We start from the raw sequence: 16,037 nt of genomic DNA on the forward strand, positions 1-16,037 counted from the left end.
TGCATACATACATACATACATACATACATACATACAAGTTTTATTCTCCACAAAGAAGTGGAAGAAGGTGGAGGGAAAAGCCGTACATTTTCGGCTTGAAAAATTAATCGACCCCAGTTCCCAAATACACATGTTCCAAACTTTGTTTGCATCAGGCTGGCTGCAGCGTGGACCACATATAGGCGGCTAAGACTGCGCGCTCTCCGGCGTGGCTGCAGCGAATGTAAAGCGAACGTTGGGGGGGGGGACGGAAATAAACGACAGGGCCCGTCGCAAGCGCTTCACAAAGAGAAAAGGGAAAGCAATCGCGGTGCTTTCCGCGGTGAAGACAGCTCACCGAGATAGCCTGAAATGGAGCCAAATTTAGTATGACAAGAGCCAGATGTGCTAGGCCGGGGAAGAGTTGAAGAGCCGCGCGTGTTTCACGGAAGCGCTTACGCTGGCGCGCCAGGGAAAAGGGGTGGACGGCTGCAACGCCACCGGTTTACAGGTTACAAGCAGCGCGGTTCGGTCCGAGACGAACTCAGCTCCAAGTTGGACGCGGAGAGAAAGACGGAGTGTGCGCTCCACATCGGTCCCGACCGCCACAGTTGAGTCAATCGCGCGAGCGACGCTTAACGCGCACGTGCCACAATCGCTTTCTGTGAGGGGGGGTACAAACCATGGGGTCGACCGAGCGACCCCCTGCTTTCTTCGCTGGGGCGTACGCTCGCCGGGGTCGCTGAACTCGACCGAAGAAGATATTTTCTGCGCCACGCCGACAGCTGCTTATGCTCGCGCGGCCACCGAAAGGCGTCGACAACGTGCCCAGACCTCCCGCGCACAGCGCCGTCTCACGCGGCGCAAGGCCACTTTTGAGCTGATACACACGCTCGCCCTTATCGAGGAGGAGGTGCAGCGCGGCAACGCGACGCCGCCCTGGCGTGTCGCTTTCCCGCAGGCACACTGCACCTCCCCGCAGCGAAGAGGGACGAGCCGCAAAATCGAAACGCCGCATGGCCTATACGAAGGAAGAACACTCGTCACGGCGTCCCTCAACACGCATACCTTTTTAGCAAACTGCGAGAGACATCGACGCAAGCGCACATTCCCAGGTAATAAGTTTAATCAAAGCGAAGCGCAAGGCAACCCTCGGTCACGAATGCAACCGACTAGCCTTTCACTGGCTGTACAAGTTCCAAATGTATCTTACCGCAAACCATGCACAACGCCCGTATGATCACCACCGTCAGTCTAACTACGTACACAGCAGGACAGAATATCCGTTCAATAAAGCCTGACCTGTGCCACCTACGGCCACCGTATCCCCGCAAATTTCCTAATCTCATCCGCCCGCCCGACTTTCTGCCGCTACGCTTGCCTTCCCTTGGAATCCATTCCGTTATCCATCGCATTAGATGTCCTGCATGCCCGAGCCCATTTCTTCCTCTCGACTAGGATGCCATTAACCTGTATTTGATCCCTGGCCTACCTCCTCTTCCTGTCTCTTAACGTTACACCTATCATTTTTGTTTTCCATGGCTCGCTGCGTTATCCTAAATTTAAGTTGAACCCCTTTCGCTAGCCTCGACCTTTCGGCCCTGCAGGTGAGTGCGGGTAAGGCACATCTGTTATATATACTTTCCTCTTGGGGGATATTTGTAAACGGCTATTCGTGACCGGGGAGTGCCTGCCATATGCGCTCCACCCTGTTATTATCCTCCTATAGTTATTTCACTCTGCGGACCGGATGTGCGACCACTACCTGTCCTAAGTAGGATGCATTCCCTTTCCAACGATCCGCTGCCTATCGTAAACTGCTGTCCCTTTCCGAGACAGTGCGGCACATTAGTGTTCTGCCTATTCCTACCGTTCTGCTTTGCATGTAGTACGTATACAGGTGCTCGATCATGCTTTGCAATTCGTCCCCTGAGTTATAGCAAGGCGATGTCATCACCAAACCGTACATTGCTGAGGATGTTCTCCATTAACTTTTATCCCCAACTGTTCCCAATCGAGCTCTCTGAATGCCTCCTGTAATGCCGCAGTGAATAGTACCGGAGGGATCTTGTCTCCACCCTGACACCCTTTCCTGATCGGTATTTTATAACTTGCAGTGCGAAGGAGTGTCGCCGTGCAACCGCTACGAATATTTTCCATAATCGTACGCCTCTTGTAAACCTCGCTTATGCAGAGTGTTTCACCTAAGACTTTACACAATTTTAAAAAAATAGGCTTTCTGAGTTGGAAGAGCGCTTTTTTCACTGTACCATTGTTAGCGGTGTAGTACATCAGAATACAGCGAAGACGTGTTAACTAGCAGGCTGGTTAACTAATACTGAATGGTCAACTTTTTAACCATTACTCTTAGGCTCCTTAATTACTGAGAGGCGTGTATAGCCCCCCGTAAGTAATACCCATATCAGTTTTCAGAATTTCGAAAACGCGGTTACTCTCGCTGCTGTGGCCCAACAAATTTTGGCTACATCGCGCAAATATACACGCGCTTTCGAGAAGCTTGCAGGAAAGCGCCCTTTACAGTGTACGTAACTCGTTGAAATAGAAAAAACTTGCTGCGCCACAGCGCCGAGGGTAGCCGCGTTTTCGAAATTCTAAAAAACACGGATATTACTTGGCGGGAACGCGGCGCCATCCAGCGCCACGTGCAGGGTACGCGGTACGGGGCAGGGTACGCGGTACGCGCTATGCTAAATGTACCTATTGGCTAGACTAACTGGCGGACGAGCTCCAATTCTGGCGATCAATATGACCCCTAAAATACAAATTACAAAAGTTAATTAACGTTTGTATTTAATTGGCGAACTAATTAAAACATTATGCCTTTAATCTGGTGCTCGCCGTATCCCCAAATACTGTCCCCACGGCTAAAATGAATCTAAAGCAAGTTTTTGTTTTTTTAATTTTGGACACTCTTAAAACAACGCCCGATATTTTTGAAGGCCTGTATAAGCAAACAAACTAGCTAGACGATACCAACCAACCAAGGTCCATTAGGGAAAGGAAGGGACACGACGGAGCGGCAGCCAGATCCACAACAAAAGCGTGTTTCCGTCGCGTTTTTAAAAACAGCTGCGCCTCGCTGTCAACCAGCGGACTTGGGCTGGAGCACTGCACGCAAACACAGCGGCGGAAACAAGAGCTCCGACGACGCGCACGCACGGAGGTATACGATGCAATTGCAAGTGAAACACGACCAATGCGAGTTGCGTCTGCAGGGCGGCGACAAACGTGGCGACGCTTCGCAGGCGCGTCTTCCGCCCGTGAGGAGCAAGTGCACAGAGGCTGCCGCAGCTTACCGCGCGCGATACGCGAACAGCGTTTAGCTTAGCCGGCGCAAGCACTGGCACCGAGGCACGTTCAAGGTGCCCTTAACAGTGGTTCCGATAGCAGTCTATTGAGTCGGCGTAACGACGTCTCATTACTGGCTTCTTCGAGTTTAACGGCGCTCGTCAGCGATATGGAAATTGCGTGCAAACGTGGCAAGCTTCGTCACCGCTTCCACGGCCCATCGGCGTGCACCTTTCACCGCTCTTATCTCGGGTAACAAAACGCCACGCCCAGTGGGCTTCGCGTACCCCGCGCGCTTCGACGAAGCGAGACACACCACGTCCCCCCCCCCCCCCCCCCCCCTCCCCCTGCAGCTGTCACGACTATGCCTCGTCTTTTCCGTCGGGTCGCGCGGCTTCCGTTGTTTGTCGCTGCTCGCGAGGCGAACGCTCTGCGCGCATTCTTGCCGGCTGAGGTGAGCATTCTGAGAAGCGTGGCGCCTTCCGCCCAGCAGGCACACCAATACACACGCCCTCGCTGACTGCATGCAAACCCTCTCGACCCCGCACCGCAAAGCTCCAGTCTCCGAATTACTTTTTTTTGTTTATTGCCATGCACCAAGGTTTCTCGCCTCGTGCAGAAAAGACAGTGAGACGAGACTTTTCCTCGATCGTCCAGCAGCGTCAACGCCCTGGAAGGCGCAAGCTTATCAAGTGCGCGCAATCAGTGACTAATTACTCCGGGCAAGATAATTCCAGGCATTATTTGCTAACGCCCTCTCTCCGACGTTCTCGGCGCGCGATAGAGCGCCAGTGGTGGTCGATCACGTAAAGTTGGCACCGCAGCGCCAGGCCAACCGCTCCGACGAGGCGCGGCGGTTGCACCTGGGAAGCGCATGCGCAGAACGTTCGACGCGCCATCTGTCACGGATTCGCGAAGCAGCGCAGCCCCGACGAGAGCGAGAACCCATGGAAGAACCAGTGTGGTCAGGCCAGCGGCGGCTGGCGCGCTCGGCGTGAAATACTGGGCGTTTACATGAGGCCGACAAAACTCGGGTCGAGTATAGCTGTCGGGCTCATGTGAACGCTAGAGGGTCCATCTAAGCGACCGTCGAGTCGGGCTGGGCCAGCCCGACTGCAGAGGGTGGGTTGACTCGCAGGCCCCGTCCGCAAATTGCACATAGTCCTCTTTCACGCTTGGGGAAGGCATTTTCTGCAGGGAAGAACAGAAGCGGGCGCGTCCGGGCGCGCCTCGCAGGGCACGCCGCGAGAGTCGACTCGCTAGTATCGAGTTCATGTAAACAGACAGTCATCTAGTTGGGTTGGCCTTCCTCAACTCGACCCGCAACGTCGGGCTCACGTATGCGAAGCTATAGAGACGGTTCCATTCCGTGCCGAAAGCCGCCGAACGCGCTGGTGGAGTGTAGAGGATCGCGTTTTGTCCAGCGTAGCAGCATAAACGCGCCTTTTATACGCACATATGAATTTTCTTGTTCCACAGACAAGTAAGCGGCGGCTCAAAGGTGACACGAATGAGAAGACATTAACGTATTTTTCAGGGTACAGACTAAAGCAGTGCGGTTGTGCAGCTCATGAGGGCTGTTCACACCATCTAAAGCACGCCTACACCGGGCCAGCCACGAATCAGTGAAAGCTTGCATAATGGCGCGCTTGCACAGCGTGCGGACGCGCTCGCAATTATCGCCGTTCCGAAGATTGATCACGGCATCACGCGCTCCGCAGCTGTTGCCGCCGCCACGGCACGCGCATTTTTTACAGCGATGCGGAGATATGCGCGCGCAGATTTGGCGCTTTGTAACATGCCCGACGCTGCCACTTTTTTTATTTCGCTCGTAGCTCAAACAACGAGGTCGTCGACACCGCGTATGCCATCGTGCGAAGTGCGCGCGGCGAAACATGGCTGCCGCTCCGAAAAGAAGGATCCCGCATTGCAGGCGGGTGAATGTGCTAAAAAGCAAGGAAAGGCGACGAATCACGCTCTGGCTTTCAGCTTGTGAATGGAGATTTTTTCGTTTGTTTGTTTCTTTTATGGTTTACCATCCGGAAGCTGCATGTGGTCTATGATGATGAATGGATTTAAACCACACGTGCACGCACAGCACACGGGCGAGGTCTTTTTTTTTAACCACTGATGGTTTGCTATTAAGAAAAACGTAAGTGAAGATAACCGGAAACCCGCCGCGGTGGCTCAGTGGTTAGGGCGCTCGACTACTGATCCGGAGTTCCCGGGTTCGAACCCGGCCGCGGCGGCTGCGTTTTTATGGAGGAAAAACGCTAAGGCGCCCGTGTGCTGTGCGATGTCAGCGCACGTTAAAGATCCCCAGGTGATCGAAATTACTCCGGAGCCCTCCACTACAGCACCTCTCTCATCCTTTCTTCTTTCACTCCCTCCTTTATCCCTTCCCTTACGGCGCGGTTCAGGTGTCCAACGATATATGAGACAGATACTGCGCCATTTCCTTTCCCCCAAAACCAATTATTATTATTAAGATAACCGGAACAAAAAAATTTCTTTGCCGACAGAAAGGCCTGTTCAATCAAAAGATCAGCCGCCGCGGTGGCTGAGTGGTTATGGCGGTCGGCTGCCGGCCCGAAAGATCACCTCCCCGCATCAACGGCTGCCATTGATAACAACCAACACTTCAAGACCACATCAGAGGACACTAGAGGCCCGTGTGCTGTGCGATGTCAGTGCACGCTAAAGAACCCCAGGTGGTCGAAATTTCCGGAGCCCTTCACTACGGCGTCTCTCATAGCCTGAGTCGCTTTGGGACGTTAAACCCCCATAAACCAACAAAACAAATCAAAAGATCGTTATATCAAGCTTTCCAGTGAATTAATTATTTTAAAGTACGTCACTTGCTAGGGCAGGCAAAGAATGCACAGACATTTTCAATACGGGTTATGGATTTGCGAATGCATTCCGGGAAATTAAAAAAATACACATGCTTCAATGACAGCAAATCTCACTGCTCCATTTTTTGCGGACATGACAGCGCTACGCACGTGATGTACCTGCGCTTGCTTCTCAGAACAAAGCTATTAAGCCGTGCACACGTCAACCTGCCAGCTAAATGAGGACTACAATCAGGCATTTTCCCGCATACAAGCTATCACGTCGAGGCGTCTACCGTGCACAGTAATCTTATCTTCCAGGAAAAAGCTCCTGTTGGTGGAGAACAATAGAAGGCAAAAATGAAATGAAGTGACGCAGGCGCGTGTGGGCGGTTTTTGTGAAATTAGTACCTAGCATCGAAAGAAGTACTATGAAAGTCCCCCAGCTTTTTTTTTTCGTTAGTTTCCAGCCGTGGAAAATTTTGTGTTCGGAGATGTGCAAACGAAAAGAATGGTAAACATGGAGCGCCACAGGCATGGACCGACGTTTGTCCCAACTCCGATGAACAAATCAGTCGTGTATATAAGGGGCGCACGCCGAGATTGGGGGGGGAGGCAGCTTCTTTTGATCCGATTCGCGATCCACACCCAGCTATGGCAGCTGGGTGTGGATATGCGGGAAAAAATTATTTGGGGCGCAGTCACTTGAGCCAGAATGCCCAGCCGATCCGGACGTCAGCGCCAATTGCTCCCACAGCGGCCGGAGGAGGAAATAGTTGTTATGGCAACGATGTCCACCGGAATAAAACTCGATCCCCGAGAAGGTTTTCTGCCACGATGCGTGCATTGTCTGCGAACATCGGTCCGGCTGGAGTTTCCTACTCCTGACGTGCATATTCGCGAAGGAAGGTAGTGCTACAATATTCCCCAGCACACGCATATCCCGCGAAACTGTTGCGACAATCTATTTTCATTTGCATCCCTGCGAGGGGTTTTTTTTTTTTAACACACAGTTACAAACTAAGATATGCCATTACTAAGTTGTCTTTCAACGGTTCCTAACACCGCGAAAGGCGTCAGGCGAGGAGAGACGGAACACAGACGGCGGGAAATATTCACGCCGAGAAAAAAAACAAGTCCAGCCCTTCCCGCGAGTGAGAGCACAACACGCAACGGTCAAGCGCCTCCCAAATGCCACGAGCCAACTCGACGGGCGCCGCTTCGGACTGCGAAGGAGCCCACGGGAGGTGATGCCGCCGAAAACTGGATCGCTTTCCAGCAGCGAAGGAGCGTGACAACACGAGTGAAAGGGGAAGCAACGGAAAGGTGAAATGAAAGGGAGCTGGACAATCCACTGTTGCAAGGAGGAAACGATAGCGTGACGCGAGAGGCCGGCAACCGCGGCCGGCTACGCTGGCGTTCACTCCGCCCCAGCACGGGGATGGATCGCAGAGAAGAGTGCCAACAGGGGCGCAGTCACGACAAGCGGGAAAGACACACGTGCAAGCCCCGTACTCTCCCGCCACTCGCAAGCGTAAGCAAGGATAATGAATAGACAAACAAACATCTCCGAATAACAAAAGGCCCACTACGCGGAATTGCGCGAGAGACAGCTTTTTTCAAGTCGGGAGCGCGAGTGACAAACGGGCGCCTCATCTTTATCTCGCTCACAGACACACGCGACGCTCCTCTTATCTCTGGAAAGAGCAGAAGCGAACTGCATGCCCGACATGGGCAACGCTCAATGAAACTGCTTGCATGGCCAGGTCTGCCAGACAATGTTAGCCTCCTCTCGCGCTAAATTTAGAATGCATTCTATGGTTTCGGTATTATCTGACCAAAGGTTTCGGTTAGAATATCTCGCCACAGCATTTCACTTTATCCGCCCACATCTATAAACAAAGTCTCGCTTTCTTTTCTCACCTTTGGCGAGAGATGCCTTTTTTTTTTTTACGCTCGCGTATATTTTAGCGCTGTCAGTGTCAAAGGTACGCCCAGGTATCGCGGATAAATACATATGCGCTTGTGGCTCGGTGCGTGTCCCGCCTGAATTCACCACAAGCTAACCATCGGAGTGACATAAACCACTTGAGAGCTTCTTTTCCGCGGAACAAAATCACCGAACTTGGCGTTTCATCCTCGCGGCCCGTCTCCTTGTGAGCTCAACTCTTTAGGCGAAAATTCGCTCTCGGCGAAGGCGGCAGACGGAGTGGCGGTTCGCTCGCAGGATGACGGCAAGCCAGCCGGAAAGATCCACGCGCCTGCATAACTCGCGCAAATGGGCGGCGGGCTGGGGCCACCCTGCAGACCGAGGTCGGCGCGGCGGAGAGAGAGCGGGCGTCGCTTCCGGCGATGTCGCCCGTTTTCCCGCGCCCCGCCCCGGGCCGAGCCACTCGGGCGCAGCCGGAAGGGCACGCACATACGCCGAGGGCCAGCTGTTTTCCTCCGACGACGAACCCTTCGACGGAACAAAAGGGAAACCGGGGGCGAGCATACCACGCGATGCGCTCTCGTTCGAAGACTAGCCATGGGAGAAAGAATCGAGCAGCTTACAGGCACGAATGGCGGTCCTCTCCTTCGATTTGGAAGCACGCCTCCACAGCGGCTGGTTCTTAATGCATACGAACCGTCACGTCGACGGCCGTCTTTTCGGGTCGAGTGAGTGCGTCGTATCAGCGACGCGTCGTACCGGCAAACGTCGTATCAGGGCGGGCCGTATCGCCAATGAAGAACCCGACGAAGCCCGCAGGTTATCGTCGATCTGGACTGAGACACGCGATTTCCGGCACATTTATTGGAGAATTTAATTTAAAAACGCCAAGCCCCCCGCGTTAAAAACGTTAAGGCGTCAAATTCCGGCCGCTGCGGCTTTACAAACCAGCCCCATTCTGCAGGGTGCTTAAGACCGCGGCAAAAAAAAAAAAAAATCTGTCCTGCTAAATACGCTGGACCAAAGAAAGCAGTCCAATTCTGCACTTTTGTGCGCCTACCGCGAAAAGCCACTGCGATCATTAACGCTCGCGTCAAATTAGAACTATCCATCCACACATGACACATCACAGTGCGCACTCATTAGCGTGCCTCGCGACAGCGAACACCCGAAGAAACGCGACAGGTACACGCACTCCGAAAGAGGAGCGGGGGGCGTCGCCTCCCAACCAACGACACCGACTCGGGCGCCCGACAATGGAGCCGCTCAAAGCGTGACGTCGTCAAGGTTGCACAATGTCGCCGAGGAGGAGGGCGGACCAAAGGCGCGACCGCCTATGGAGATAATAATGGGAGCACGACAAAGAAGTGACGCTTTCGCCCAAACATTTCACAGAGAGAAGAAACTTGCACGCCCAGACCCACCGCAGCAAACCGACACGGCCCTCCGCATGCACCTGTACTCGCGGGCCTCCTGTCTGGGCGAGGCCGACTTTTTCGTCACCGCACAGGAGGGTACACAGTTGATCGTGTCGTGTCGCTCTGTTCGCATGTCCGACCCTCTCGACCGCAGCAGCAGGTCGTGTCTTATTCAACCCTTTATCGCTGAACCTAGCCCAAACGATCCTCGTCAGACACTTTACAGCGGTGCTTCAACTGCGTCTCCATTGTTCTTACACATCAAACGCCTAAGAAAAAGCGGATGATGAGTGCAAATTGAAAATACATACAACAAATGCAGGATCAACTGTGCTCAATCACTGACGCCGCGCCAGGAGTGAAGCAAGGACACAAGAATACCCAAGGCAATATCAATGCCACTCGTTCGTTGGGCGCAGGCAAATGATAAATTCAACTCAGCGAAGATCCTATCCGAATGCGGCACCGAGTGGCTATAAACTTACACTGTAACGTACGACGTGGGCGCACAGGTATGTCCATGGCAACGAGTTGCAAAGAAAAAAATACAAAAAACGAAAGTTCTTAATCTTTATACTAATTAAACAGAAGACCTGAACCAGACCGGTTATTTAAAACGATGCTTCATCTGTTCGCTAACACGTACTATTTTCCCGCAGCTGACAAAGCAAAAAAAACTAATTCTGCAATAAAAATCAATGCGGACCGTTCGACGGGCGGGACGCGTCTGCCCCTTCAAACGCTGCATTAATTGGGAATTCCAGCTTTCAATCCGAATTCAACGCTTACTCCTAGGTATATACTCGCATACTCTGCGTCCACATGTAGTGCCTGACAACGCAAAATTTTACAGCCATACACTCTCTTCTGATGCATTGATTTATGTGCGCTGTGTTTCTTTGATTAACGTTTCGGAACAACGTGTTTTTTTTTTCTATATATTGTTAAAACATTCCATTCCTATCATGGCTCGAAAAAGGCTCAGAGTATTAAATAAATAAGCAAAAAAAGTTCGCACTGCTACCGCTAAAAAAGCTACGTTCCAGCTGGCCAAGGCAGCGACCGATGTTACGGGACGAGGAATGCTCAATGGAGACGGACAATGACAGGAGTTAAAAGTGAGGGACGCGGACATCCCTGATAGATTCAGGCCACTCCGCACTTCAAACCGGTGAGCTTCGCGCTCTATAGGCGACCATTTCATCCGCGGAAAGGCTTTTCAAACGGTTTGAGTATCGCTTCTCCTCGGAGTGAGAGAACGTGCGATAGATGTTTGTAACTGCAAATGCCTTACACCCCCGACAACGCTGACAACGGACCGCTGTTCAGAGAAGGGCCACTGTGAGCGTCCTTCAGGCGAGACTGCAACCAGATGTCCAACGCACATGCGAAGCGGACTGCCCAGCTCAACGGTCACGTATCCAGGCCTCGATGTTCGCACCACTCCCACGAACAGAGATGATGCGAGTGAAGAGCGCACTACATGAGGCGTGCGTTTTAAAGGAACCGACAACACGCTTTTAAGGACCCGGTGAAAGCTCGTCTAGTGTCCCACACCGCAACGGTAGCGCTTTAACACAGAAACGCAAAATGTTTCATGGAACTTTCTAGCGGTGGGCCCACTCCCTTAACTACGCATCCATCAACGCTGGAAACAATGACAAGCGGGCGCAGTAGCGACGGCACGCTGAGCTCAGCGAGAAGCGGGAAACAAATGCGGTCCCAGCTACAAGCAGCAGGCCATCCTTCGTTGAGCAGTGGCAGTGTTGTGGACTGCGCACAATGCCTTCAGGGCTGTTGCATTACTTCCATGTCTAACACATCCACATGTACTTACGATCTTGTATGCCATAACCTATTCTGAGGTCAATCTGTTGCCAGTTCTTTTGAAGTTTGTGTTTTTCTTATCACGCGCCAACGTAGTGCGGGGCTCTGACTAGGCATAGAGGTACTACTTCACGGCGCATCCAAGAAGAGGGAAATGGACACCTCTTAGTAGTTCCCATGCGAGGCCTGTTAATGCCTGTACTCTATTACTGCTTTCAAGTTAGTTTCGCAGATGATCAGTATCCACCGAGCGCCTGGTGGTTCCTTAAGCGCGTGAAAACCTTAAAATTTCGTAAAACATGTGCCGGGTGACCGGTTGCTCCGGTGTCGCGCATGCGCCACAAGCGGTAAGTGAACGACCCCCCCCCCCCCCCCCCCCCACCTCCACACACACACCCTCCAACCTACCATACCCCGGTAACAGCGCTGGAATCCATTCTCACAGACTTATGCACCGCCACTATATGTGCGGAGGCCGTGCACTAGCATTGACGCGCTTCATTCTCGGCGCATACTGCACGAGACGTACTACATGTAGAGGCAGCTGCCGCTGGGAATTTGAACTGCAGAGAACTGAGATTTATGTTCAGGCCATGTACCCCGAGGCTTCACTACGCAGGAATTCACACACAGATGGCGCTCTCGGCTAGCGCGGCTGGAGGTCGAACCCGCGACCTCGAGGTCAACGGCCTTCGCCATAGCTATAACAGTGCACTCCAACGAGCGGGCATAGGACATTTCGTTCGACATTATACTTTTCAGCATGCCGGAGACGTACTAGCGGAGACGTGTACGGTTTTTACTGGATCCCTCTTGCGCACGCGCAGTGGCCTCGCCTGCACGCCAACAATGCAACTGCGCGTGCAACCGCAGGAGGGTTCCGGTAAACCGGTGCCAGTACGTCTCCGGTAAGCTGAAAAAAAAAAAAAGTCTGCTGTCCGTGGAAAGTGATGCGCAGTCGCCGAGGCGTAGTTGTGGAAACCGATCGCAGGCCATCCGGCACCGCGGGAATGCGCGAGCGCCGAGAACGAGGAGGCGCGGCGGACCCTTCTTCTCCGGTCGGGCGCCGGGCCACGGAGCAGCGGCCACATTCGACGCCATCGATCGCGTCGGCCCAGCGCCGGCGAAGAGAGGCAGCAGCCGGGACGACGCCAGCACTCCTTCCTTCCGGTCGGCGCTGGCCTCTTCTCTCGCGCACGGCCCGGGGCCGCTACCGAGCGCGCACGGCTATGCGTGGCAAAAAACAGAACCGCCGCCGCGGCTCACGAGAAAGAAGCTTTCTTCCCCAAACCACGCTGCCCCCTCACCTCGTTCTGCCCCGAGGGGGCTTTCAATGAAACGACGCTGTTCCATCGCGCTTCGTTTGCGGTGCGCCATGCGCACCTTCAACTGAGCTGGAGGAGCTCATCAACCGAAATGCAGCTGCGGCGTAAACTATGTTTTTACCCAGCGATTCGGCGCACCCAATTCTGTGACGGAAGCAAACGTCGGGCGGCAGCGTTGCAATCCGAAACACTCGATTCTGCTCCTATGCGAGCACCCTCTAACCGAGGAATAAAACCAGCCTGCCAGGACGCACGAGCTCGCAGAAGTACTAAACGCACGCGGGGAGTCTCCTCTCCGAGAAGTATAGTGCAATGGACGGGACAGGGTCTACGCCCTCGCATTGAACGGCCACGCACCGGCCCGCAGGCCGCCGTTTAACGAGCGGCGAACGGTTCACTGGTGCGTCGTTACGGGAGGCACCGCTCGCTGACGCCACGTCAGGAGCCGGGCAGGAAAGCGGCTGCGGCAGTAAACGCGTCAGTGCGAAGGCCGAACACAGACTCCGGGATCCCGCTGCGTCCCGGGGACAATTCAAGCACAGTTCCACCAACGAACGGGAAAACTAAAGCAAGCGGTGACCGCGGCCACTTGCGTAGTTCTGCTTTCTTCAGAGTGGCTCACTTTGCCCAATTAGCGCACGCCTGTCTGCTTAAACCGCGATTTCATCTCGCTCACGGCTAACGCTGAGAAAGAAATATTCGCAAATGATTCCGACTCGAGAGTGGAGGTCCACGACCACGACTCTACGCGACACCATTAGGAGCTCCTGTTGCAGAAAATCCGGCGTCGTTGCCGTGAGAGAAAATCCCCAGCGAAGCAGCCTAGGAAGCAGGCGGACCCCATAGGTCACGGGGACCTTGTGGCGTCATCACAGCCTGCCCACCGGATTGTCAGCGAATTGCGCACCGTGGCAGGTGGCAGATAATGATTTGTCGCTATAGAAGCTGCTCAGCAAGAGCAACCTCGGTCTCACAAGCCCCACCGGTGGCAGCACCTGCCATCGCAGGGCAGTGGCGCATCGCTTAACCACGGCACCACTGCGCCAGGAGTGGTATGAGGACTCCCAGGGATCTATGAAGGTAAAGAAGAGAACGACCAATTCCGCATGTACGGGAATTAGCCCATTAAGTTACCGCGCCATACCCTTAAGGCGGAGCTTAAGTGTCGCCTCCATATTTTTTGTCTTCCCAGCATGCAGGCAAACAAAGATGACAAAAACCCCCATATCGATGTCATCGGCTGAGAATTCCAGAAGCGTGGTATACATGTAAGGTTTAACGTCCCAAAAGCGCGCACGAGCTATGAGAGACGCCAGAGGGATCCGGATTAATTTCCACCACCTGGGGTTCTTCGACGTGTGCTGACATCGCACACTGCGGACGGTCGTTCTCGCATTTCGCCCCCATCGCAACGCGTCCTCCGCGACTGGGATTCGATCCCGTGGCTCAGCCACTGCGTCACGGAAGCGGGAAGAGCTACAAACGCATGCGAGGCAAACAAACATGTGCACAATGCAGACAAGGGCACTGCGATCAATCCCAATAAAGCTGCAGACCTGAGCATCGCCAAGGGCGGCGCAAGTTACTGGCGCTTCGACGCAAAACGTAAAAACGCCAAAACGCTAGCATCTCCCCGCCCGCCGCGGTGGCTCAGTGGTTAGGGCGCTAGACTACTGATACGGGAGTTCCCGGGTTCGAACCCGACCGCGGCGGCTGCGTTTTTATGGAGGAAAAACGCTGAGGCGCCCGTGTACTGTGCGATGTCAGTGCACGTTAAAGGTCTCCAGGTGGTAAGAAATTATTCCGGAGCCCTCCACTACGGCACGTCTCCCGTTCTTCTTTCACTCCCTTCTTTATTCCTTCCCTTACGGCGCGGTTCAGGTGTCCAACGATATATGAGACAGATACTGCGCCTTTTCCTTTCCCCAAAAAACCAATTATTATTATTATTAGCATCTCCCCGAGAACGGAGACAAATCCGAGGGTTCATTTCCCTTAATTGCGCCAGGCCGTCGGAAAGCGCCCCAACCTCCTTCGGCGGAGGTGAACTGCTGTGGGCTGCAGAGCGGCTGCGATAGAGCGCAATCAGTGCTTCCAGGGACAGCGCAACACCAGGGCCCAGCGCGGCAACCACAGTACAGAGGTCACGGGGCAGCGTCCGCCAGCCGCAAAACACGCCGCCGCGTCGCTGATTACTACGCAACCAATGCGGCTGGGAGAGATCCTTTTCGTTCGTCAAGCGCCAAGGAAGAGCGGAGAATGCTCGTGTTTTTCTCCTTTGTGCTTTCTCCACTGGCCTTCCCTTTTCACACGACGACGGGGGGGGGGGGGGGGGGCGGGGGGTGGGGGTGGGGGGGGGGGGGGGGGGGGGGGGAAAGAGGTACGGACTGACACGTGGCAAATAAACCTTCGGATGAACTTCACTCCCGCCCAAAGCAAAACTGTTGCGCGTCTACGGGCGCGTTTCGCTTTCACCACAATGGAGACCACAATAAGCGCATGAAATAGCAGAATTGATAGTGCTGCGAAATATGCACGGTTACGGTGAGGCATGTTTGGGTTAGCACAGTTAGGGCAGCAGCCTGACCGGGCGATGCGGCTAGGGAGGACATAAAATCATTCTTTTTTTTCCTTGCACGAGCGGGTGCCGACTTTCCCCCGCTATCTTTTAGGCGTTTGCTCACTGTGCGATTTCATGTATACAGGTTCGTGAGAGGCGCCAATAAAATTCAGTCGCTCCTGGGCGCCTCACACTCCTGCGCGCGGGCTATAGCCACGGGGGTGATGGTGACAAAAAGCTCGCGTAACAAATGAGAGGAAAAGAAAAACTATCGACGATCGGCGCTAGGAGGATTCCTAGGGACAAGCTGTTCCATTTTGTTCCCCTCCTCCCCCTACTAGTGCACGCTTAAAGTTGCAACTAAGCTCCCGTTTGTCAGACAGAGTGAGTCGCGCCTATCAGCCCTCCCAACAATGCAGCACCACTTTCGGTAGCACGCTCGCCCGACGAAACAATGGACGGTATGTGGAAGTGCCCCGCAGTGACCGCCCACACCTGCGACGGGGCCACAGAACCAGCTGCCCGCGATGCCGCAGTACGTGCTAGCTACTAGGCTATAGACACAACGGGGTTCCCACCGCACGACTGCACGTGCGGGCTCTCACTCGCGTTCAAGCTGCGGGTTGCGAGCACGCATTAACGACCCAGAGCGCGGATCCGACCTACACCACTGGATGATGCTCGAGGCAATGGGCGGCGGGAGACTAACGGCGTCCAAAAGCAAAGATGCGCGAGAGCTGCCATCAGCGAAGGCACGCTCCAAGCAAGAATGGAGGCGCGGCCGATGCCCGGTGAAATGCGGCCTCGTACCAGGCAATAGACCGCCGCCGAGGAGCGATACAGGCAACCACAGCA

At 54.1% G+C, this 16,037-nt stretch overlaps 1 protein-coding gene and 1 non-coding gene across 7 annotated transcripts in view; one reads left to right on the top strand and one right to left on the bottom strand.

The window, feature by feature from the left end:
- DIP2 (disco-interacting protein 2) overlaps window positions 1–16,037 on the bottom strand; it is a 191,227-nt gene that overhangs the window by 168,987 nt on the left and 6,203 nt on the right. The gene's annotated exons all lie outside the window — the stretch shown is intronic.
- Window positions 5,465–5,536, top strand: TRNAS-ACU (transfer RNA serine (anticodon ACU)). The gene has a single exon. It is a non-coding gene; the product is annotated as a tRNA-Ser (tRNA).

This window comes from Amblyomma americanum, chromosome 1 (genome assembly GCF_052857255.1).
Source record: "Amblyomma americanum isolate KBUSLIRL-KWMA chromosome 1, ASM5285725v1, whole genome shotgun sequence".
In the NCBI taxonomy this organism is placed as follows: domain Eukaryota; kingdom Metazoa; phylum Arthropoda; class Arachnida; order Ixodida; family Ixodidae; genus Amblyomma; species Amblyomma americanum.